General features: G+C 40.7%; 1 protein-coding gene across 5 annotated transcripts in view; it reads right to left on the bottom strand.

The window, feature by feature from the left end:
- Positions 1 to 27,203, bottom strand: part of INPP4B (inositol polyphosphate-4-phosphatase type II B) — an 823,047-nt gene that overhangs the window by 525,054 nt on the left and 270,790 nt on the right. The gene's annotated exons all lie outside the window — the stretch shown is intronic.

The raw sequence follows: 27,203 nt of genomic DNA, 5'->3' as shown, positions 1-27,203 counted from the left end.
GATCTCTATATATGGAGCACCTTCAGCATTACACCTCCAGGCCTTTAGAAGGAGCAGTAAGCCCCGAGCACATAGCCTTGGCTTCTCCGTGGCACACCGCCTCTTCCCCTCTATGATGTAATGCTTGCCCGGCTTCTGCGGTCCACGCTGGTCACAGGCACTTCCAGTTTTAGCTGCAGCATTCTGGGACCATCCACGGCGGTTTCACCCATGGTCAGGCAGACCCCTGCAAGTTGCAGGTAATGCTGGCTAACCTTGGCTGTTCTTCACAACTCACCAGATGGGCATTCTAGCCTTTTACATTCTGTGAGTGTTTTTAGCTGTGGAAAATAAATTTCTATTGGTACACTGCACTTAGAAGGTGCCTCTGGCCATCTCTTTTCTCCTTTCTATTTTTTGAATGAAAGAGATGACATCCTGAAAAGTCAATTAGACTTTTCTCCTCAGAGGTAAGGATTTTAAAATTTTTTATTAGTTTAGTGTTTTGTGTTGGGGGGAATAAAAAACGGATGATTTTTTTGCTCATGGTGGAGTTCTTCTTTAAATGCTGCCTAAATGCCTAATCGTAGGCACAACAGACACAAGAAATCCATCAGCTTTTAAACTTAGTATATTGGTAAAACTAAAAGTAAAGGCTAGATGTAAAGGTGTTATCTACTAGCATTCTGCCGCTAATGTTCCTGTATCACCTTTTATAACAAATTACATAGAGTAATAACGTATCTTTTTTGCAGACAAGATAGAATATAGAGTTGAATAGACCATGGCTGGCAGAAAAGTTGTATGCATGTCAGGATTATATGAAGCGAAAATACCTCTAGGGAGAAGAGTATTACCAGGTCATGGAAGGTGACCTTCTATGGTTGAGCCACTTTTTTCGTGTTGCGTGATAAATCTCTGATCTCTGAACCATCTCAACCTCATGTAAAAAACATGCCTCATTTGCCCACCGAATCCAGTCAACACAGACCCTTATATTGCAATATGACAGACAAATATAGGAATAGAAAATCAAGCTAAGGGAGAGAACTTTTCCAGATACATATACACACACACACACACACACACACACACACACACACACACACTATATACACACACTATTGCCAGTATTGAGATGCCTGCCTTTACATGTACATGAACTTTAATGGCATCCCAGTCTTCGTCCGTAGGGTTCAATATTGAGTTGGCCCACCCTTTGCAGCTATAACAGCTTCAACTCTTCTGGGAAGGCTGTCCACAAGGTTTAGGAGTGTGTTAATGGGAGAGTTTGACCATTCTTCCAGAAGCGCATTTGTGAGGTCAGACACTGATATCGAATGAGAAGGCCTGGCTCGCAGTCTCCACTCTAATTCATCCCAAAGGTGTTCTATCGGGTTGAGGTCAGGACTCTGTGCAGGCCAGTCAAGTTCCTCCACCCCAAACTCACTCATCCGTGACTTTATGGACCTTGCTTTCCGCACTGGTGCGCAGTCATGTTGGAAGAGGAAGGGGCCATCCCCAAACTGTTCAAACAAAGTTGGGAGCATGAAATTGTGCAAAATGTCTTGGTATGCTGACACCTTAAGTGTTCCCTTTTACTGGAACTAAGGGGCCAGGCCCAACCCCTGAAAGACAACCCCACACCATAATCCCCCTCCACCAAACTTCACACTCGGCACAATGCAGTCAGGTAAGTATCATTCTCCTGGCAACCGCCAAACCCAGACATATCCATCGGATTGCCAGACAGAGAAGTGTGATTTGTCATTTCAGAGAACACGTCTCCACTGCTCTCCAGTCCAGTGACAGCGTGGTTTAAACCACTACATCTGACAGTTTGCATTGCACTTTTTGATGTAAGGCTTGGATGCAGCTTTGCAGCTTCCATGAAGCTCTCTACGCACTGTTGTGCTAATCTGAAGGTCACATGAAGTTTGGAGGTCTTTAACTATTGACTCTACAGACAGTTGGCAACCTCTGCGCACTGTGCGCTTCATCATGCGCTGACCTCTCTGTCATTTTACATGGCTGACCACTTCATGGCTGAGTTGCTGTTGTTCCCAGTTGCTTCCACTTTGTTATAATACCACTAACAGTTGACCTTTAGTAGCAAGGAAATTTTACAGATGGACTTACTGCACAGGTACAACCTATCATGGTACCACGTTTGAATTTACTGAGCTCCTGAGAGCGACCCATTCTTTCACAAATGTTTGTAGAAGCAGTCTGCATGCCTAGGTGCTTGATTTTATACACCTGTGTCTATGGAGGTGATTGGAACACCTAAATCCAACAATTTGGAGGAGTGTCCTAATACTTTATATAATGTATATTTTATACAACATTTTTCTCTAAGGAATACAGTATATATTTGATTCAGCATTTACTTCTAAGCAAACTAATTTGTGAGGAAAAAAAAAACAAAAGTATTTTTTTTAATTTTATAAAAAACTTTTCCTCTCAATATTGTCAATATTCATATATATTCATAGTGATCAAGAAACAAAACCAAGGAGTAGAGGTGGACTCTTTCTAATCCAGCTTTTATCAACCTTTTTACCCCAGAGGAACATCTAAGATAAATGTAAGGTCTCTTAGGAATTCTTACATTAAACCAATTCATCTGGGGTCAATGTCTCTTACATTTGTGGCCAGTATGAAGACTGCCCCTCTTACAGAGAGCTAAAAAGATAATTGGTGTCATGCTGCTGACTTTGCCAAGTGGAATCGGTCTAGGAACTACGCTGGCACCGTCAAATGAGAGGTCAATTAGCCACAAGACAGGGAACTCTTAGCAACCTCTGAAGGATCTCGAAGGTTCCACAGAACCCTGGTTAAGAATCGCTGTTCTCATCATTGTCTAGCAGTTATTAGAACACAGTAATTTGGATGTTAATATCAGCCATCTAAAGTGCAAATGTTTAGCTAATGGGTAACAGAATTATTGTGATTCTTGCTTATAAAATGACGCTGTACAAATTTGACATTCTATATATAGTGAAAAGGTACTCATTACAGAGAAAGTACATTGATGTAAGGCTTGGATGCAGCTTTGCAGCTTCCAAGGTACTCATTACAGAGAAAGTACATTAAATTTAATTTGCTTAAAAAACTCATGTTATTGACAAATCAGCTAGGAAACCACAAACGCATAGTGCAAATGCAAGGAAAGATAAAAAAGGTAAAAGAAAAGATTTCAGTGCGTGCCAAAACTGACAATACTAACTTAGGCTCCGGAAGATTTTAGCCCCCCTCATGACTAGGCAATTTTTTGCTATTTAGCACTGTGCTACTTTAACTGGTAATTGTGCAGCCATGCAACGCTGTACCCAAACAAAATTTGTATAATTCTTTTCACACAAAGATTTCTTTTGATGCTATTTGATCACCACTCTTTTTTTTCTTGTGATATATACGAAAAAAGACAAAATCAAAAACAATATTTTTTACTTTCTGCTACAAAACATATCCAATAAAATTCTTTTTTTAAAGTCCAATTTCTTCATAAATTTTGGCCAAAATGTATTCTTATATTATTATTATACAGGATTTATATAGCGCCAACAGTTTGCTCAGCCCTTTACAATATAACGGGAGACAATACAGCAACAACACAGTTCAATACAAGAGGGATAGGAGGGCCCTGCTCCTTGGAGCTTACAATCTTCTTCTACATGTCTGTGATAAAAAAATCCCAACAAGTGTATATTGATTGGTTATAGCACCAACTATGGTATATATACTGGAATTTTTTTATTTTTTTTAAATACTACAAATCAAAAACTTATAATGGGACTGCGATAGTGTGGTGGGCAATCTGACACTAACTGATCCTGTGGGGAACTGCCACTGATATTTTAGGGTGATCAAGGGGTTATATGTGTGCCTATGTGTAAAGTATGCTGCTTTTTGTGAATGATCTCTTAGCTTCTCATCCCTGCTTTGCAGAAATGAGAAACAGAGATATTGTTCCTTCTGTACAGAGTTCTGTGTTGACTGTCAACACAGAGCTCTGGGCTGTGATTGTACACAGCCGATCAGCAGGTCCTGTCCTTAAATCATTGGCTGGGATTTACTGACAGCCTCATGCTGTGTACATGCACACTGTACCTCACTCACACCCCCCCCAAACTCGGGAGCAGGCAGCGACGTATGGGTATGTTGCTTTGCCTGTGTGGGTCCGCAGCAGATTGCAGGCAGACGGTCCACAAGTGGTAATCACACATACCCATATGGATAAATAGACATGTCATCAAGTCTGAGGATCAGATGTACTTGAAATATTTCTTGACAGAGATAGGAAGACTAATATTGCTGATACACTCTCTGTAACACTTTGGGGTTCATTTGCTAAATGCAAACAGACTGTGCATTTTGAAAGTGCAGTTCAACTCTGCAGGGGTATTTGCTACAGAGCTTAGCAAATAAGGTAAGGCTTCACTTTGCAAAAAATAGCATGCAAGGAAAATGAAAAAACAAAACAAAAACAGCATTGTTTGCTTGCACATGATTGCGTTTTAAAAATTAGTGTATGCACTACTTTTGGTGTGGTGCAGGGTAATTTCAGCCCATTCATTTTTAAATCGCACCAAACAGAACTGCATGTGAATTCAGATGCCTGGCATGGTGAGAACAGGCCCTTAGACAGAATTTTCCTTAACAAACTTGTATGCCATAAAGGAAGTTTTGCTATTGTTAATGCTTATTGTTTTATTAGCTATTATCACATCGGTCACACCCAATACTTCAGTACTAATCAAATATTTGCCCTTTTACCTTCAGCTTGACAAAATGGATGCTATTATGCAGTACATGTGATATACTATGGCGTGCAACCACCCAGCATTCAGTTTACATGCTCTTCCATTGGTGAAGTAGCCATTCCCATACTATGGAGGGAGAGAAGCTGCTCGTTCAACTTATTACAGAGATTGACTCTTGTCTGCCATCACTGTGCTTTAGTAGAGTTCCACAACTTTAAAAGCATGTAAAAATGAGTTAGGAGCCTGCAGATATAAATATGCCAAGCCCACCCTTACAGTTACCCTACTGATTCTGTGACAGGCTGCAGGGAAAAGTACAAACAGATAACTAGTACTTAAAGTCAGGGGCGGACTGACAAATCATGGGGCCCCCGGGCAATAGGGGATCATGGGGCCCCTGTGTCCTTGCCTAAACTCAAAATAGCCTATGAAAAAGGCACCAGAGGCATCTCATAGGGCCCCCTACTGACCCCGGGCCCTCGGGCAGTGCCCGAGTTTCCAAATGGTCAGTCCGCCCCTGCTTAAAGTACAATTATTGTTTGAATTTAGTTTAATAAAAAGGGAGGAAAATAGTAAATGATTTTCCCATAGCATTGTAACAAAGTACGGTACGTTATGCATTGTTTTTTATATTTTACTCAAGTCCATGCTATGGGAGTGCAATGTGGTCAGTCCAAGACTGTGGGTACATATGCAGATATCAAAGAATAATAACTACACAGCTAAATAGATAAAGAAAGCTAAAAACTCACTGACCCCATCATGATCCCAGGACATCACGGTCATAGGCATCTAGGTCTAGATCTAGGTAGGTATTGGATCCCCTACCAGAAACACTGATATTTTTTGTGGTATAGTAATTGGTGATTACCTCTATCCCTTTTAGTTGATGAACATAGTGGTAATCTTCACAACGTTTCCAGATGCAGGCCAACCTGCGAGGAACCTATCTCTCCTTCACTTTGTGTTATGTGACTTTTTGTCATCATATCAGAGTGCAGGGAAAACTAGGGCCCCCATTACAAAGATTTCCCAGATTTTGGATTCGTGCTGGGGGGATTGGGAGAAGAAGGGGATTTGTACTGGATTTGCACAGGATTGGGATAGAGAAGATCAAAGAAGGGGGGGGGGATATTTGCTCAGGGAGGGGGGTAAGTGTGCAGATTAGTGCTGGATTTTTTTTTTTGGGGGGGGGTGCATATTTTTGCTAAAAGGGTAAAGTGGATGATAGTATTGTTTGTGGGGGGAATTTTGCAGTCTCCTGAACCCTACACTGTACGTTACACACCCCTGCCCTCTTTTCATTTTGTTTTCCTGTCCTTACTGTACATTACAGACGCCTGTCCCCATGCATTCTGTGCATTATACATTACTGACTTCAGCACTCTGTGCATTACATACTCCGGACCCTTGCAATATGTGCATTACAGACCATGCATACTCTGCATTATGTACAGGCGTACCTCGGTTTACGAATGCCTCGGTTAACGTAATTTTCGGTTTACGAATGAAAATCCATTGAAAATAATGGCTCGGTTTATGAATTCCGCAATACAAACAGATTAATTGGTTTTCAATGCATTTGCAAATTGTTTTTAATCATGTCTCTGTACAGTACTATGCCTTTAAAGTGCACTTTATAAAGAGTTTTGAACAGATAGACTTTTTTTTACTTTTTTCTGACCTCCGAAACGAATTAATTGGTTTTCAATGCATTTATGAATTTTCTTTTAATCATGTCCCTGCACAGTACTATGCCTTTAAAGTGCACTATATAAAGAGTTTTGAACAGATAAAATACTTTTTTTTTTGTACTTTTTTCTGACCACCGCAATGGATTAATCAGTTTTCAATGCATTCCTATGGGAAACCACGTTTCAGTTTACAAATCTTTCACAATAAGAAAAGTCCATGCAAAAGTAATGCATTAAATTCGTAAAGCGAGGTACACCTGTATTCCTAAACCCAACACTGACTGCAGCACTCTCCATTACATACTACTGATCACTGAACACATTGCATTACACACCCGATACCTGCATTCTGCCTTACTCCTTTTCTATATACACTATATTGTACATTATATACTTCGCACAAAATTGTTCATTGTGTCCACAGTTGCTGCTTGCTAAGCAGTCCCTGACTATTTTAATGAAGTTTTTTTTTAAAGTGTTACTACACCCAGGGCTTTGCATTCTCTATATCTGGTCTCCCACAGTACACAGAACATGGAAATGCAATTATTTTAGTAAATATAAAATGCTAAATACCTTTTCTCATCAGCATTTAGAGCAGTCTTGTGACTTCTTTCAGTGTCCAGTCGAGCACTAGTTAAAGCTTGTAGGGGGAGTTTCCATTCTGCTCTAGGAGGATGCAGAACCCCTGACCTCTGTCTGGACAGTGCATATTTGCCCTGTGCTGATCACATGCATTCTCCCAAGGAAAAAAAAAAACCTCTCTAGCAATACACACCAAACTGAGCATGTGCAGAGTGTGTCCTCACAATATGTCTTATCAGGAGATAAGAGGGGGACACTGGAAGCAGAGGAGGATCAGAGAAGACAGAATCAAACAGCATTTTTACACAATACAGAGGATTAACCCCTTAGGATCCCTAGCGAGTATATAAAGCAGGCTTTACTATATATATAGACTGATTTTACGGTTGTGGGTTTAGTAAAACTTTAAGATCGGCTCAGACAGTGTTAGCTCTTTGTTTTCGGTTTGTGCAAAACCATATGTAGCAGAAGCTTTGTTTATTTTTGTAATTATTGTGCTGAGATTTATATGCGTCTGTGAGATCCCTGCTTGTGGTGAAGCTATCAAAGCATATTTTGTAGGTACAAAGCCCAAGTCTTTTTTTTTTTTAACCATGTCCCTTCAGCGGCTTCCATGGTCAATAGTCTGGCCACACCCACTTTTAGGCTTACATGAGCCTCCCGTGTCCTTCATTCAAGTTCTAGCATTGGGGGGTATGCCGATTATGCCTAGCAGCTGTAAGGCATGGCAGCAATCATTGAAAAATAAGGATGTCCTCTGGAGCCAAGGATGGTAACTTGTATGTAGTAGTGGGGGCAATGCATACATGGCTGTTGGGTGGTTGCATACATACTGTAATTGATGGTGGTGGGGAGGGAACTTGTGTTTGCATAGCTGCTGTGGCAAGAGGAGAACTTTATATACAGTTTGAATGTTGTGCAGATGGACGTATAAGAAAACTGGTTATACGTCCAATGTGGGAGTGAGAACGGTTGATATGGCTTCTAACTTTTTTAGAGCTTTATGGAGGGCTCAAAAAATATTATACTTATGGTTTTCTCCTTCTGTCTTCTAGAATAACAGCTAAGGGCCATATTGAGGACAAAATGTCTTCGAATCAGTACTTCAATTTAGAAAAGAGCTAAGAGAAACAGTGTTTGCACACTACAATTACAGCAAACACGTTCGAAGTTATTTCAACCCCTACAGTGATGGGCTAACATTTTCCACCAGAATACACACACTCAATTGAAAAGTCAGTCTATTCCTTTATTATCAAGTGTATGTGACAGGAGTTTATTTTTAGACATTACTAACCTACATTAGATGCCTTAAAAGCACAAGCCACATGGCAGTGTTATACAACATCCCGGAGAAATTCATGGAGCCCTGTGAGTATCTAGCAGCTATCTCTGGATTAAGAGAAATGGATTGCTGAGTTCACATATTGCAGTTTGGAATCTATCGTGTAGAAGAGCATCATTTTTTGAGCCTGAGAGAGTTCTAGTGAAGATTGATATTACTAGCAGTGTTTGACCTTTCAAGTTGTATGAGAACACAAAACTTAAGCAGTATTGAGTGGTAATACATTCGATTGCTGGATCTTGAAGTATGTCTTTTTACAAATGCTTTGTGTTCAGCTTTTAAAGTGTAAATATATTTATGCTTGGTAATAGGATATTACATTTTTATCACCAGTTATTTGGGATATAGCCTGGTAAGCCTGACCTAAAGTGGTTGTAAAGACATGGCATGTTTTAACCTTAAAGCAGAACTCCACCCAAAAGGGGAAGTTCTGCTTTAAGCCTTTGTTGTCCCCCGCTCCCCATTAAGGATTAGCACCTTCGGGGGGGGGTAACCAAATTTGAGAGGTACCCAGTCCCACTTCTGCTGCAATCGCCTAAAGCGATTAGAAGTGGTAATTGTCCTCCTCCCTCCCTCCCTCCCCGTAGTCTTCTGGGACATGTAACAGGTCCCAGAAGAATACGAGACCACTCACAAAGCACAGCACTACTCGCGCATGCGCAGTGGGCACCCGGCTGTGAAGCTGCAAGCTGTCACAGCCGGGTTCCCACACTGAAGATGCCGGCACAAGGGAGAGAGAAACTAGCCATGGTGAGCACACCGCTGGACCGAGGGGCAGGTAAGTGTCTGTATTTTAAAAGTCAGCAGCTACAGTATTTGTAGCTGCTGACTCTTTATTTTTTTTCATTCAACTGGAACTCTGCTTTAATGCATTACATGAATTAAAGTGATATTAACCACTTGCACTCCTGAGGATCTACCCCCCTTAATGACCAGGCCTCTTTTTGCTACTCGGCGCTGCACTAATTCCACTGATAATTACGCGGTCATGCAATGCTGCACCCAAACAAAATTTACTTCCTTTTCTTTACACAAATAGAGCTTTCTTTCATTGGTATTTGATCACCTGTGTGCTTTTTATTTTTCACACTATAAACAAAAAAAGACCAAAAATTTTGAAGAAAAACAATATTTTTTACTTTCAGCTATAAAAAATATATAGTAAACTCAAAGTTAGTTATAAATTTAATCCAAAATGTATTCTGCTACATGTTTTTGGTAAAAAAAATTCCGCTAAGTGTATATTGATTGCTTTGTGTGAAAGTTATAGTGTCTACAAACTATGGTATAAATACTGCAATTTACGCCATTTTTTTGCTATACAGCGCTGAGCTAGTTTAACGGACAATTGCGCGGTCATGCAATACGGTACATAAATTAAATTTATGTCCTTTTTTCACGCAAATATAGCTTTCATTTGGTGGTATTTGATCACCTGTGTACTTTTTATTGTTGGCGCTATAAACAAAAACATTTTTGAAGAAAAAAACATTTTTTGGAAAAAAAAACAATATTTTCTCATTTCGGTCATAAAAAATATCCAAAAAAAACGAAAATTTCGTCATAAATTTAGGTCAAAATGTATTCTGCTACATGTTTTTGGTTAAAAAAAATCCCAGTAAGTGTATATTTATTGCTTTGTGTGAAAGTTATAGCATCTACAAACTATGGTATAGATAATGGAATTTACACAGCTTTTACTTTCTGACTGCCCATCACATTTCTTGTGGTGCTAAAATACCAGGATAGTACAAACACCCTCAAATGACCTCTTTTTCCAAAGTAGACACCCTAAGTTATCTGCTGAGAGGCATATTGAGTCCATGGAAGATTTATTTTTTTCCACGAGTTTCTGGAAAATGACAAAAACATTTTTTTTTTTTTTACACAAAGTTGTCTTTTAAATTATTTATTTCTCGAACAAGCCATGGGTATATGTGGAATTACACCTCAAAATACATTCTGCTACTTCTACTGAGTATTAGGATACCACATGTGTGAGACTTTTTTGGAGCCTAGCCACATGCAGGAGCCTGAAATCCAATGACCACTTTGAAAGCCTCATTTCACTTCTTCAATACCTATCACAGTTTCAAAGGCCCTGACATGCCAGGATAGCACCAAACCACCCCCTCAAATGACCCCTTTCTAGAAAGCAGACACCCCAAGGAATTTAAAAAGAGGCATGGTGAGCATTTTACAGATCTCATTTTTTCTCACAAGGTTTTGAAATATAAAAAAAGAATAGAAAAAATATGTTTTTGTTTTTTTTCTTCATTTTCCAAAAACTTGTGGTAACAAATGAGATCTGCAAAATACTCACCATGCTTCTTATCAAATTCCTTGGGGTGTCTACTTTCCAAAAAGGGGTAATTTGGGGGGAGTTAGGTGCTATCCTGGCATTTCAAGGCCTCTGAAATTGTGATAGGTAGTCAGGAAGTGTAATGAGGAAATAAAGGTCTTTAAAAGCCTGAAGGTGCTTATTGGATTTTGGGGACCTGTACTCGGCTAGACTGCCAAAACGTCTCTCACATGTGGTACCCCCATACTCGGGAAAAGTAGCAGAATGTATTTTGGGGAGTAATTCCACATATACCCATGGCATGTGTGAGCAATAAATCATTTAAGTGACAATTTTGTGTAAAAATGTTTTTAATGTTCCAAAAATTTGTGGTAAAAAAAATTAATTCTTCTATTGATTCAACATGCCTCTCAGCAAATAGCTTGGGGTATCTACTTTCCAAAAAGGGGTGGTTTTGGGGGGTGGGGGTGTCCTGTGGTCGTTTTTATACAGTGGCTGGTCGGCAAGCAGTTAAAGGTGTTACAAAAACAAAACAAACAGACAAGTTATATTTACCTGCTCTGTGCAGCAGTTTTACACAGAGTAGCCCTGATCCTTCTGTTCTTGGGTCCCCCACCCTCCCTCCTGCCAAGTGCCCCCAGAGCAAGCAGCTGGCTATGGGTGTACCCAAGCAGGCTCGCTCCCGAGACTGCTCTACGTGTCCATTCACACATGGAGCTGCAGCTCAACCCCACTCCATCTCTCCTCATTGGCTCACTTGCTTAATTGACAGGAGCGGGAGAGTGACCCATTCTTTCACAAATGGTTGTAGAAGCAGTCTGCATGCCTAGGTGCTTGATTTTATTTACCTGTGGCCATGGAGGTGATTGAAACACCTGAATCCAATGATTTTGAGCTCCAGTACTTTTTGCAATATAGTGTGTGTGTGTATATATATATATATATACACACACACACACACACACACACACACACATATACACACACATACATACACACACATATACACAGACACATATATACACTGTGTGTGTATATATATATATTTTATACAAACACACAAATAATAATAAACAATGTGCTATTTCAGCATAAGAACCCAGATCTCACAAATATATAGCACAGATTGTAGAGATGTCAAAGTCAAGAGAAATATCTGCAATGGAATGCATACAGAAAAATAGGCACATAATAATAAGCATGTCTACGCTATGTAAGCTAGTAAGTCAAGATACAGATGTTTTCCTTTCCCGTGATTCAGAAGGCGTTATATGTTTAACAAGTTGAGGTCAGGCTGCGAAATTATATCTCTGATACAAATGATTAAGTAGCATGGTAGTAGGAGAGATTTAGAAACTGGCACACGCATAATATTCCCCTTTAGGGCAAAATATGTGTTTTAGAACTGCAACTGAACAAATATAATATCAAACTAAAATAAATTCTCTCTTATTTTTCTTAGCAGGAATAAAATTAAGCACGTAAATACAGAATATATCATATTTTTCTAAATGTCAAACCGCATGAGAGAATGAAGACACATCCAACTTTTCGGATGAGAGATATACAGTGGTAATATGTTGCTGCCTAAGGAATTTTTTTTCACGTACTGTCTGATATTAATCTTATGTCAGCAGATGCACATTGAAAAATAGAAAATTTATTGCTGCTATAAACAAGTTTGCAAGTTGTGTGCTGTATCTGTTTGGGTGGATTAGAGTACATCTTAGATAAGAGCCAGGTTAACTAGGTGAAGGAAGAGCATTGAGTGAATTTTCTTCTTGAAGATTTTCTTGTAAAATCATTAGTTTTGTTAGATTTCATAACCATCTTCTTTGCATTCACTACAAGCTCATAAATACAATGTGGAGAATGAGAGGGAAGTTGCACAACTCAGACCACAAAAGATGATGTTCGAAGCTGGGGTCCAGAGAAGGACTTGAATATAGCTGCAAGGAAGTGTTATAAAACTAAAAGAACTTACTAGGCAGTGATTCCAAGACAGCATTTCACACTCACTGGAGATTGCCCTTGTAACATTCTTTATGGTTGACCCAACCTATCTCTTAAAAGGCTAAGTTTATATGAACTCTTCCCATGCGTTGAAGAGCTTCCGAGTAGTTACAGTATACCTGGTAACTAGCAACTATGTGCTTTATTGTAGAGCTACTAGAAACTATTTTTAAGGCAACATACAGTAGATGGGTGATGTAAATTTATTCATTCTGGTGAACATAGAGATTGCTCAGTAGATCTAGACTTCTGGTGCCCAAACTTTAGCTCTTAGACACAAGGCACTTTGGTACTTTCTGCATATCATTTGAACCCTGAGGCTGCAGTTAACATTTTTATGCCCAGGTGACTACTTAAACCAGTGAAGAAATGGTTAAGTAGTTTACTTTATTTCTTTACACCTTTCCTGTCATTTACTCCCTTTTCTCTCTTTTATGTATTTTCTTTTCTTTGATTTTTTTTTATTGGATAACTGTGTCTCTAACTTCTTTTAACAGCTGCCCTGCAAAAATGGCACTTAGGGGGTTGATACAAATCATTTAACAATGATATAGGTCAGTGATGGAGAACCTTTTAGAGACCGAGTGCCCAAACTGCAACCCAAAACCCATTTATTTATCACAAAGTGCCAGCACTGCAATTAAACCTGAATACTGAGGTTTTGGTTAAGAAAAAAACAACTAATACATTAACATCTTTTGTCTTAAAGAAAAAACACAATATCAGAGCTTCCATTGACCACCAGTACAAGGGGTAAAGTTCCACTGACCACTAGAGCAAGAGGACAACGTTCCACTGACCACCAGCACAAGGGGGCAAAGTTCCACTGACCACTAGAGCAAGGGGACAAAGTTCCACTGACCACCAGCAAAAGGGGGCAAAGTACCACTGACCACCAGCACAAGGAGGCAAAGTGCCACTGACCACCAGCACAAGGGGGCAAAATTCCACTGACCACCAGCACAAGGGGGCAAAGTTCTACTGACCACCAACACAAGGGGGCAAAGTTCCACTGACCAGCAGCACAAGGAGGCAAGGTTCCACTGACCACCAGCACAAGGGGGCAAAGTTCCACTGACCACCAGCACAAGGGGGAAAAGTTCCACTGACCACCAGCACAAGGAGGAAAAGTTCCACTGACCACCAGCACAAGGGGGCAAAGTTCCACTGACCACCAACACAAGGGGCAAAGTTCCACTGACCACCAACACAAGGAGGCAAAGTTCCACTGACCACCAACACAAGGAGGCAAAGTACCACTGACCACCAGCACAAGGAGGCAAAGTGCCACTGACCACCAGCACAAAGGGGGGAAATTCCACTGACCACCAGCACAAGGGGGCAAAGTTCCACTGACCACCAACACAAGGGGGCAAAGTTCCACTGACCAGCAGCACAAGGAGGCAAGGTTCCACTGACCACCAGCACAAGGGGGAAAAGTTCCACTGACCACCAGCACAAGGAGGAAAAGTTCCACTGACCACCAGCACAAGGGGGCAAAGTTCCACTGACCACCAACACAAGGGGCAAAGTTCCACTGACCACCAACACAAGGAGGCAAAGTTCCACTGACCACCAACACAAGGAGGCAAAGTACCACTGACCACCAGCACAAGGAGGCAAAGTGCCACTGACCACCAGCACAAGGGGGCAAAATTCCACTGACCACCAGCACAAGGGGGCAAAGTTCCACTGACCACCAACACAAGGGGGCAAAGTTCCACTGACCAGCAGCACAAGGAGGCAAGGTTCCACTGACCACCAGCACAAGGGGGCAAAGTTCCACTGACCACCAGCACAAGGGGGCAAAATTCCACTGACCACCAGCACAAGGGGGCAAAGTTCTACTGACCACCAACACAAGGGGGCAAAGTTCCACTGACCAGCAGCACAAGGAGGCAAGGTTCCACTGACCACCAGCACAAGGGGGCAAAGTTCCACTGACCACCAGCACAAGGGGGAAAAGTTCCACTGACCACCAGCACAAGGAGGAAAAGTTCCACTGACCACCAGCACAAGGGGGCAAAGTTCCACTGACCACCAACACAAGGGGCAAAGTTCCACTGACCACCAACACAAGGAGGCAAAGTTCCACTGACCACCAACACAAGGAGGCAAAGTACCACTGACCACCAGCACAAGGAGGCAAAGTGCCACTGACCACCAGCACAAGGGGGCAAAATTCCACTGACCACCAGCACAAGGGGGCAAAGTTCCACTGACCACCAACACAAGGGGGCAAAGTTCCACTGACCAGCAGCACAAGGAGGCAAGGTTCCACTGACCACCAGCACAAGGGGGCAAAGTTCCACTGACCACCAGCACAAGGGGGAAAAGTTCCACTGACCACCAGCACAAGGAGGCAAAGTTCCACTGACCACCAGCAGAAGGGGGCAAAGTTCCACTGACCACCAACACAAGGGGCAAAGTTCCACTGACCACCAACACAAGGAGGCAAAGTTCCACTGACCACCAGCACAAGGGGGCAAAGTTCCACTGACCACCAACACAAAGGGGCAACGGTCCACTGACCACCAGTACAAGCTAAAATCTTGTGTTAATAAAAACTAATGTATTAAATCGCACAGCCAGTCCAGTATATATATCCTTGGCAGTGCACTGACTGGCCATGTGAAAGCTCGGACGAGTTGCAGCTAATAGGTTGTGGCTTGCGCCGTCATTGCTTGGCACTGCTACTCCTTTCTGAGAATGTGCATAGCCCCTATGTGCGCTGTTATTTGATGCTCGGCTGCTGGGGCGAATTGGCTCACGTGCCGACAGAGAGGGCTCTGCGTGCCAGCTGCGGTACACATGCCGTAGATTCGCCACTGCTGATATAGGCGTTTACAATTGTCAACTTTTATTCATGTATGTGGAACCTTTTTCCAAAAGTATATAGAAAACCGCCCGTGCCAAATAAAAGTATCAAGAAAAAATAATAATGACCAAGCTGCCTCCCTGGAGTGATCAATAACCACCACAAATGTCTATATCCAAAAGAGCCTGCTCTGCTCTTCCAACTGCAGTGGAGACAAAGGACAGGGCTGTCTGGATCACCATGCAAAAAAAAAAAAAAAACTAATGCAGCCACCATATACCAAGACTTGTGAGCTGCAGTAGATTATATTTTTGTTTTTGGGTGTAATATTTTAAAGTTAGTAGACCTGTTCACATGAAATCTGGGAGTTAAATGCTCCCAATTTTTTGGAAAAAAATTAAAAGGGTCAGAAAATATATTCCTTAGAATGTTAACACTAAATTAGGCTTTTACAATATTTAAAATGAAGCAGTTAACATTGTTATAGCCTTGTACCAGTTCTATTACACCTTTCTGGTTGTAGGAGCAATGCCCTCGATTTTACTCTGCTTTATAAAAAACACACATGGCATACTAGAATGATGAGCTGGTATTCTTAAAGCAGGAATGCCAAGGAATATATGGATAATTTTATTGGTACAGAGCAACTAGCCAACCAGAGGTTTGCCTGTGGCCAGAAGCTGTTGGATGCTAGATATTTAATTTTTCTAAAAAAAAAAATAAAAAAGGGAAAATCCGAATTGTGATTGAAAAGCTTCTTGGATTGTATTACTATTTCACACAGGAGGGAGTTCATTGTATAATCAAAGCTTTCTAAATTATTTCTATTCAAATGTCAAAGAATGCATTGCAACAAAACTCATTCACTAGAAAAAAAAAACCACACAGCTCCTTGCAAAGCAAAAAAGGATGCCTTACCTGCCTTGCTGCCTGTAGCACTGAGCTCTGCTCTGTTGAAGAGAGAAGCTTGGTGAAAAATCATCTGCATCTTCCAGGAATGCACTCTGTGGTTTTACCCATCAGTTCCAACATCTTTGTAGGACATAATTGTGATGTAGAGGCTGATGGAAGAAACCACAGAGCTCAGTGGAGGACGAGCCATGCAATACAACTGGAAGTGTTCTGCATGCTGAAAACCTCTCTTGTAGAACAGAGTTCAGTGGCACAGGTAGCAGGATAGATATGTTTTAACTATTTCCTTAGCAGGGAGGTGCTGTTTTGTTCTGTTCTTAAACCAGTGACAAAGCTGCTTTAAGTGCAAGGTATGGTAGCCTGTATAGTAACCAATCAGAACAAATCAGAATTTACTTTGCTTAATTCAGATCAGAACAAGATGGATTCTGGCTCCTTTTTATTAATTACTATGGACCTGAACAAAACATGAAGTTATAAGTAACATTTATAAATGCTAATTGCATGGGCAGCACAGTAGCTAAATGCTTAGCACTTCCACCTAGCAGTACTAGGGTAGTTGGTTCGAATCCCAGCCGTGGCACCTCCTGCCTGGAGTTTGCATGTTCTCCCTGTGCCTGCGTGGGTTTCCACCGGGTACTCCAGTTTCCTTCTACACGCCAAAGACATGCTGGTAGGTGAATTAGCTCCTGTCTAAATTGGACCTAGTATTTGTATGTATGAATGTGAGTTAGGGACCTTAGATTGTACGCCCCTTGAGGGTTGGGGACTGATGTGAATGTACAATATATATATGTAAAGCGCTGCGCATACTGACGGCACTATATAAGTACCTGAAGTAAAATAAACACCTGAACTATAACCAAAAAAATAAATAAAAAAAAATTAAAAAAAATCACCCTTTTCTCTTGAATTCCTCCTAACCTAAACAGCCGTATGCATATTTGTATGTTGAGGGTACCTAGGCACTCCTGTGCCTACAGCCCCATGGCTTTATATCTGCAGTGTGAGATTTCAGGTACAGCTGTCTCTGACTATTAAGCTGGCCATATATGGATCAAAATTCGTTCGGTTCAGCAGGAACTGGCTGAGATTCAATCCATGTATGGGCAGACTAATTGTACCCAAATTGATCCATCTATCAACTTGGTTACAACTTGTCTGTCATCATTTTTACATTCAGTTACTGCCAGCTGCTATAGCTCCTAGTAGTAATCATTGTATTCTGCAGGCCAGGAAGGCTCCCTGTACCCCGCAACTGAACACAATAGCATTGTGGGAGATAGCCCATAGATGATTCAATTTTCTTCCCCATGGTGGAAGGAAAGAAAATCACTTGATTCTCCCATCAACACAGTCAGTGTGGGTTTTTCAAGCAATTTTCTTGCCTTCCATCCACAGTGGAAGGAAAGAAAAATAAATCATCTATGGGCTGCCTCAGACTCATCAGATTTGGAGTGAGATTTATAGGTGTCACTACTGTGCTGCTCATGATTTGCTGGAGACTGCAAAATCCTGCCTCTACTAAGATGGATGCTTCCACAAAGGAACACAGTGTGGAACAAGGCATTTTAAGTCAGTATTGGGTGACAGAGAATCTACAGGTAGACCACAGGCAATACTGTTAGCTGGTTCTTTGCATGGCTATTTTTTTGGGTACAGCTTCCAGAATATAATTCCTGTATAAAGCTGCTCTGTGAGCAGGTAAAGGGGAACAAGATACCCTTCACCAGTTTATCAGGGTCAGGGTCTGACTTCTTACTTACCATTAAAGCCACTCAAACTCCCTAGACTGGGTGTAATAAAGAACAGACGTGTGCTGCAACCACCTGCTTTGGACCTCTACGTGTTGGAGACTAATAGACTGGTCATCTTATAGTTGCGTTGTCACAAGATAACTACTAGTGACTAGAGTGCTCTCTTCAATAGTGTGTGTATCAATCATCAGAACTTCAGCACTAGACAGATCCTTGAATACTGGTACTTGTTGTTGACTTTAAAATGTTACTAAACTGAGGACCCTGCATTCTCTATATCTGGTCTTCCACAGTACAAAGGACATGGAAATTCAAATATTTTAGTAAATATAAACTGCTAAATACCGTTTCTCATCAGCAGTATATAGCAGTCTTGAAACTTTGATCATTGACTGGCCGAGCACTAGTTAAAGCTTGAAGGAGATGTTTTCATTCTCCTCTCACTGTCCTATGAGGCTGCATGACCCCTCATCCTCTGGCCCTGTGTTGATCACATGCACCCAAGAGTTGGTGCAGGCCAGCTTAGTGGATTGCTTTAAAAAAGGCCTGGATTCTTTCTTAAATACACAGAATATAACTGGATACTAACATTTATAGGTAAAGTTGATCAAGGGAATATCGGATTGCCTCTCGGGGGATCATGAAGGAATTATTTTCCCTGCAGGAGCAAATTGGATCATGCTGGATCAACTGTGGGCATAGGATTATAACTTTTTTTTTTTAATGGTTGAACTGCATGGACTTTTGTCTTTTTTCAGCCAGACTAACTATGTAACCTTCTCAGAAAAAAAGAACTCCCCGGCAATACACACAAAACTGAGCATGTGCAGAGTGCCTCCTAGGGCTCTGTACTATCAACAGATGGATTGGGGACTGTGGAAGAAGGCGAGGATAAGAGAAGTCAGGATCAAACAGCCTTTTTACACAATGCAGAGGATTAGCTCCTTAGGTTCCACAGTGAGAACAACAAGCATGCTTTACTGCATATACAGAGTGATTTTACTGTTGTGGGTTCACTTCCACCTGGCAGCACTAGGGTAATTGGTTTGAATTTCAACCATGGCACTACCTACCTGGGAGTTTGCATATTCTTCCTATGCCTGCATGGGTTTCCTCCGGGTACTCCGGTTTCCTTCCACACTAAAAAGATGTGCTGTTTGATTGATTGGCTCCTGTCTCAATTGGCCCTAGCATGTGTATGTAGGAAATGTGAGTTAGGGACCTTAGATTGTACGCTCCTTGAGGGTTAGGGACTGATGTGAATGTACAATATATATATAAAGCACTGCGTAAATTGACAGCGCTATACAAGTACCTGTAATAAATAAATAATAGTAAAACTTTAAGTCTGGTAGTCACTTCAAATGAATGGTAATTATTGTGGCTGATGTACCAGTACCACTTGTAATTATTGCTCAGTCAGCACTGCATTTGAGTATTCATTAACCAACTGTTAATAAATCAAGTGTTAATTAGTATACAATGTTGAGTGATAATTACAGTGCTACTACAGTTCATCTTACCAGAATTTAGGGAATCAAACCCCTGATCTCTCAGGAAGCAGAAAATTTGCATATTATCATCTCTCCAAGCACCAAGCCAAAAAGAACTGAAGAAGAATTATAATTAGCGATTTTAACAACTTCTTTAGCACAGTCTGTATACAGATTACAGCACAAACCAGACTTTTCCTATAACACTAAATTACACACACTTACAGATTATGCATGGTATTCTTATGTTAACTGTTTTATAAAAATGTGAAAAGAAGATACTAAGCAGAAGTAAAAAAGAAATAATAATAAAAAACACTTGATAAAATAACACAGGACTACAGACAAAATATTATGGTATATTGTTACATTAATGAAGTCCACAGCTGATTTTGAATGTCAGGTTTGTTAATATGGTTTACTGCTTGACAAAGCCTAGAAATAAAAGGATGCTAATGCAGTGTGACAATAGACGGAGTCCCTCATCCCCAAGGTAAAATAATTGGGTTGCTATAAATTTTGACACTGTTCTAAAAGCAAATTAAATTAGCTGACTTTTACAATCAAAATTATACCGCTGTGGGGTTCAAATACTATAACAATATGATGTGACATATAAAAATGCGAGCATTATATAAGACAATGAATAAAATCTATTATTCTCATGTCAATACTTCTAGCCCCAGTGGTTTTATGTTAAACAAGAATTTGTCTCGTCGATGGCAGCATGAAAGAAAACACAAGAAACAAAAACCCTGAGAGAACCAGACTACTTTTAAAGAAACCTTTTATGAATATGAACTGAAGGCTGCTATTGCTGACCTCACATGCTGAAAAACCCAGTCATCCAACCACTCTGCAACATCAGTACTTTCCATCAATGATCTGAAAAATTATGGAGATTTTTTTTTAATCCATATTCTTTTTTCGGGCTAGTGACTCAAAGCACATCTGCTGGGGTGAAAGCATGACAACCAGGCAACTAGCATTTATAGATAAAGATCAGCAAAAGAACATTAGGTTTTATTCTCAAAACGGGTTTACTTTAAAACGAAAAACAAAGTAGCACTTGTCATGAGTAAAATTATAAATCAGATTTAATGACAACCTCTGCACAAGGTTGTATGGGATATGAGAAGTATGGGATCTAAAAAAACAAAACTTCATACTCACCTCTATGCACAACATTAGTGTCAATATGTATCTGTCCCATATTGGCTTTGAGATTAAGAACTCTAAGATCAAGATCACACAACTACCATCACTCAATTGTTCTGCTCTGAACCGAGAGAAGTGATTTTCAGTCACCGCTCTCCACTCTGCATCATCAGCGCTTACTGGAGACCAAGGCAAGGGAGGTGGTGGGAGCGACTTTATCCAGCTATTATCCAGGTGCTGAAAGGCAAAGCCAGCTGTCAATCAGGCACTTGGGTTGGATCCCAACAGCAGCATGGCATGGCCTGGCCCCATCAGCTGACAGCAGGCAGCAACAGCCCACTATCAGCTGACTCTGGGTCACAGGAGAATGAAAGCAAACATACTCCTGGGACCCCACAAGAGAAGTATGGCCAACAAAATATGTTACCATACTTCTATTTTAAACAGCCATATTAAAAAAGCCATTTGAAACCATGATCCCTTTACATTTAAGGAGAAATCGGGTGAAAGCTATTTTGGCTATACTTCTCTGTAGGTCACAGAAGTACACTTAGTCCTGCACTCCTGTGACCCAGATTCAGCCAGCAGTAGGTTGAAGTCTGCTCTCAGCTGACACCATAAAGTTGATCCAGACTCTGTGGGAATCCCAACAATAATGCCGAGATCCACCCAGATTCCAAACCTGCAGCCGGCTCAGCTTCTCAGTGCACCGCTGAGAGCCTGAGCCAGCTGCTTTTGCCTCCACCACAGTCCAGTACTCCAGTCCAGCTGGGGGGATAGAGCACAGAGTGTTGACTGACAGTCTCTGTGCTCAGAACGAACCAGAGAATTGAGCAGATCAATGCTGCAGCCACATAGGTGAGTATGATGGTTTATTTTTTCGAATTCCACATTTTAACACTGCCCATATGTTTCAATGTTACCCAGTCCTTCCAACTCACTAAAAATAATTTTAGACAGTAACTGTATTATTATTATTATACAGGATTTATATAGCACCAATGGTTTGTGCAGAGCTTTACAATATAAAGGGAGACAGTACAGTTACAATACAATAAAATACAAGAGGGCCCTGCTCATAAGAGCTTACAATCTAATAGGGTAGGGAAGTGGTACAAAAGTACTATATTACATTATTTTAAGAAGGCAATGTAAATAAAACATTGTTATTGTTAAGAACATTACCATAAGAAAATAAAAATACCAACTCTGGCAAACAAAAATATTGCAAGGGGCTATAGCACAAGAGTGCCTCAAAATATGGGCAGCACAGTGGCTAAATGGTTAGCACTTCCGCCTGGCACTAGGGTAGTTGATTCAATTCCCAGCCACGGCACCTCCTGCCTTGAGTTTGCACGTTCTCCCTGTGCCTGCGTGGGTTTCCTTCGGGTGTTCCAGTTTCCTCCCACACTCCAAAGACATGCTGGTAGGTTAATTGGATCCTGTCTAAATTGGCCCTTGTATATGAATGTGAGTTAGGGACCTTAGATTGTACGCCCCTTGAGGGTTAGGGACTGATGTGAATGTACAATATATATGTAAAGTGCTGCGTAAATTGACGGTGCTATATAAGTACCTGAAACAAATAAAAAAATAAAATAACTGCAAACACTATATAACGTAGGGGAAACGACATGAATAGAGTCTTTAATGCATTTCTGTCATGTAACATTCAAAGCTGAAATTAAAACATTTCTAGCAAATAGGAGTGTTTTCTTGACAGACTGACAGTAGAAGAACACTGCTCCACAATGCCCTGAAGAATACTGTGACAGTATTTCGCTTGACTACCTTCCATGTTCACAAAGCTGTATCTGTTGTATTTTGGATACCTTGTATTTTTTGCTACTTGAACTAACATGTACTGCTGTTAAAAAGGAGGTCATTTTTGAGATATGTGATGGAAAGAGACAGGTGAATACCTTCTGTTTTAAGTAGGCTTTACTGTGCTACAAACTGATTAAAGTGAGCATTTTGTGATTGCTTTAGACACTTCTCGCCGTTTAAAATGTCCCATTGAGCCCTAACGCCTACTCCATAGAAGCCATAGTTTCCATACAGTGCACAAATAATGGCCAAATAGCCTGAAACAGATATTGCTGTTTGGAACAAATGGCTCTAGAATATTCCAGATACAAATCCAGAACTTCTGGATGTGCATATAGTGAATGGTGTGTAAAGCAATGATTTGCATAACTCCACCCAATATGATGAAAAGAAAGGAAAAAGCCTTTTTTTTGAGATATGAGATGGGTTGAGACATATGAATACCTTCTGTTTTAAAGCGATAGTAAACCATAACCTTTCAAAAAAAAAAAAAAATCCCCTGGAAGGCAACGGCATAATGTGCTAGTATGCATCACATACTAGCACATTATTAAATACTTACCTTAGAACAAAGCCCTCCAGCGGTGAGCCGAAATATTTGCCGACTTCCTATACCTATTGAGGACCCCAATCAAATCTTTCCTCTGTTCCTACCCATTTTATAATTTGGGTACCCTAGAGAATTTGAAAATTAATTAAAAAGAAACAGAATTAGGACTTTTCATGATGGCTAGGACGGGTATGTAAGCTCCAGTTAAAATATTAAAGTACACGTTTGTACAGACTATGCACATGAAAGCTGAACCCCAGATCCTTCACTATCGTAGACTTCCTCTGTGCTGCTGGACCGGTCCCCACAGCTTCTCTCCCCTATGCTCCAGCAGTTGCAGATGCTCTGATGTCATCAATTACCTATAGCCCTGCATTGAACATAATGACGTTAAGGAACGGTCTTTTGCCAGAGTGTAAATGACCACTGATTGCTGGAGGAGCAAGGAAGAGGTAGGTAAAAGTGATTTTCCCCATCTTAAAGATGTAAAATTAGCATTTAATCCTTGCAGTGGGGATGCATCCCCACTGCAAGGGAGAATTTGTACCTTGAGATACGTTTTAAAACAAGCAATGCCTGACCTCTCTCTCTAGCTGATAGTATTTAAATTAATTTAATCCCAAAAGATCCACAAAGATCATTAGAGAAACTGTGAATGATGGCTTCTTTTAAAGTGGTTTACCGCTCATTCATAATATGTCAATATTTTAGTATACATACTGTAGTCTTTGCACAGGTTCACGCTAAACTTGAGATGCATTAATTATTTGGCATCCAGTCACTGCTACTGTACCACTGCAGCCCATTCCTTTTTGACTGCAACCTGGTGTTGATGGAAAACCCTCCTTGTTGCTAGTCACACAAAGGAAGTTTCTCCCTGACCCCACATTCTAACTTGCATTACAACAGTGGATTGTGATGCAGGAAGCAGAGAGGAGGTTTCACAGCACAGGCTTCAGAAGAACATTGCAAAAAAAGGTACAATGGGAGGGAGAAGGGGTCAAATGTGCCTATTATATATTTCCATTAAACAATGAATGTAATAAAATCAAATTAAAATGATACATTTTGTTCCGATTTCACTTGAGTAAAGGTAATTCTGGTTTGCTGCTATGAGTTACTGCAGTTTACACTCAGCAATGTCCATTGAATAAGGCAAGCAATAGATGATACAATTTTCTTTCTTGCAACTTGAAGATTGCTCTCGGTTTCAAGACTGATTGTGTTGATGGGGTAATCTCTCCCTATTGTGCTCTGCCATGCGGGTAACTCTTATTTACTTGCAGGCAGTCTTCATCACCCTACCTGGATCCACAATATACCATACGGGCAGTTCTGTAGACTCAGACAGACCTGCACTCGTCAAGAAGATTATGAGGCACAGAGCTAAGTTCTGAAAAGCAAATTTGGGAAAAGGAATATGTAGAGGAACATATAGAGGGCACCTTTAACATATATAGAGCCCTCTATGATGACATCGTCTCACCCCCAGTGAGATGTCGTCCCATGCACATAATAATCCCCAGATCCGCTTCAATTCCCATTATCCAGCAGGGCCTTTGAGCTACAATGAGTAGTCACAAAGAATTGGAAGATCTTAAAACAAGATCCAGTACTGGGAAATACGCTCCCAGACAAACCCCAATTCATAAACAGAAAACCACATGATTTGAGGAGTCATATTACCCCTAGCAGAGTTCAGAAGAATAGTGACAACAGAGGAAATTCCCATAACCTAAGGGGTTCCTGGTTTAACCAAAAAGGGAGCTTTGAGTGTGGCGTTTGGAACTGTGGCACATGTTCAGTCACGTGGCATCGCAAGCATGAGTTCGTTGGAGTCGATGTCAGAACACATACAATCAAACAGTTCATAAATAGTGGCACTACTCATGTTATCTATGGGATAATTTGTCCATGTGGCCATCTATATGTGGGTTGGACCTCTCGCCCCCTTAGGATCAGGATTGGACAGCAAAAATATGGCATTTTCAATGGAGAAGTAAAAATATTCCATTCCTCACCATTTTAAGGCAGTTCACAATGGAAATCCATTGGGCCTCAGAGCTTTTGGTATAGAAGTCATAGGGGATCACCTGGATGCAAAAAAGAGACACCAGAGGCTATGCAGGAGAGAGGCCTACTGGCCCTTTACTTTGTCTAGTCTTGGGACTTCATGAAGGTCCAGTAATCCACAATTTGATCGAGATCTGATCCTGAGCGATGTTCCAATTTCTAGTAGCATGACCACTAGTTCCATCTACATCTCACACACAGTTTTCTATATTGATGTTCATTGTTTGTTCATGTCCTCCAGTCCAGTGACTTTATTTTCTTACCTTCCATCTTTTACCCATTTGGCAACATATGTCAGTAACTTTTTCTTATATACACACACTGAATATAAAATGTCTATACACCCCTGTTAAAATGTCAGGTTTCTGTGGTGCGATAAAATGAGACAAAAGCTAAATAATTTCAGAACTTTTTCCACCTTTATTGTGACCTATAAACTATACAATTCAACTGGAAAAAAAAACTAAAATCTTTTAGGGGGGGGAGTAAACATAAAAAACTAAAATAATATGGTTGCAGAAGTGTGCACACCCTGTTATAATTGGGATGTTGCTGTGTTCAGAATTAAGCAATCACATTCAAAATCATGTTAAATAGGAGTCAGTACACACCTGCCATCATTTACAGTGCCTCTGATTAACCCCAAATAAAGTTCAGCTGTTTTAGTAGGTCATTCCTGACATTTTCTTAGTCGCATCCTACAGCAAAAGCCATGGTCCGCAGAGAGCTTCCAAAGCATCAGAGGGATCTCATTGTTAAAAGGTATCGGTCAGGAAAAGGGTACGAATACATTTCCAAGGTATTAGATATATCAAGGAACACAGTGAAGATAGTCATCATCAAGTGGAGAAAATATGGCACAACAGTGACATTGCCAAGAACTGGACGTCCCTCCAAAATTGATGAAAAGACAAGAAGAAAACTGGTCTGGGAGGCTGCCAAGAGGCCTAAAGCAACATTAAAGCAGCTGCAGAAATATCTGGCAAGTACTGGCTGTGTGGTACATGTGACAACAATCTCCCGTATTCTTCATGTCTTGGCTATGGGGTAGAGTGGCAAAATGGAAGCCTTTTCTATTGAAGGAAAACATCAAAGCCCGACTAAATTTTGCAAAAACACATCTGAAGTCTCCCAAAAGCATGTGGGAAAATGTGTTATGATCTGATGAAACCAAAGTTGAACTTTTTATCCATAATTCCAAAAGATATGTTTGGTGCAAAAACAACACTGCACATCACCAAAAGAACACCATACCCACAGTGAAGCATGGTGGTGGCAGCATCATGCTTTGTTGCTGTTTTTCTTCAGCTGGAACTGGGGCCTTAGTCAAGGTAGAGGGGATTATGAACAGTTCCAAATACCAGTCAATATTGACACAAAACCTTCAGGCTTCTGCTAGAAAGCAGACAACGACCCAAAGCATACATCCAAATCAACAAAGGAATGGCTTCACCAGAAGAAGATTAAAGTTTTGGAATGGCCCAGCCAGAGCTCAGACCTGAATCCAACAGGACAATCTGTGGGGTGAACTGAAGACGGCTGTGCACAGCAGATGCCCTCGCAATCTGACAGATTTGGAGTTTTCTTTTGCAAGGAAGAGTGTGAAAATATTGCCGAGTCAAGATGTGCCATGCTGATAAACTCATACCCAAAAAGACTGAGTGCTGGAATACAACCAAAAGGTGCTTCAACAACAAAGTATTAGTTTAAGCGTGTGCACACTTATGCAACCATGTTATTTTTTTATTTTTACTTCCCTCCACCTAAAAGATTTCAGTTTGTTGTTCAACTGAGTTGTACAGTGTATAGGTTATATTTAAGATGGAACAAGTTCTGAAATGATTTTTCTTTGTCTTATTTTTTTACATCACAGAAACCTGGCATTTTAACAGGGGTGTGTAGACTCTTTAAATTCAGTGTGTATATATATA

This window comes from Staurois parvus, unplaced genomic scaffold (assembly GCF_062004578.1).
Source record: "Staurois parvus isolate SC_StPar_1 unplaced genomic scaffold, SC_StPar_1.0 ptg000639l, whole genome shotgun sequence".
Lineage (NCBI taxonomy): Eukaryota > Metazoa > Chordata > Amphibia > Anura > Ranidae > Staurois > Staurois parvus.
Note: the sequence above shows the minus strand (reverse complement) of the source record. Positions and strands in the feature narration are given on the sequence as shown.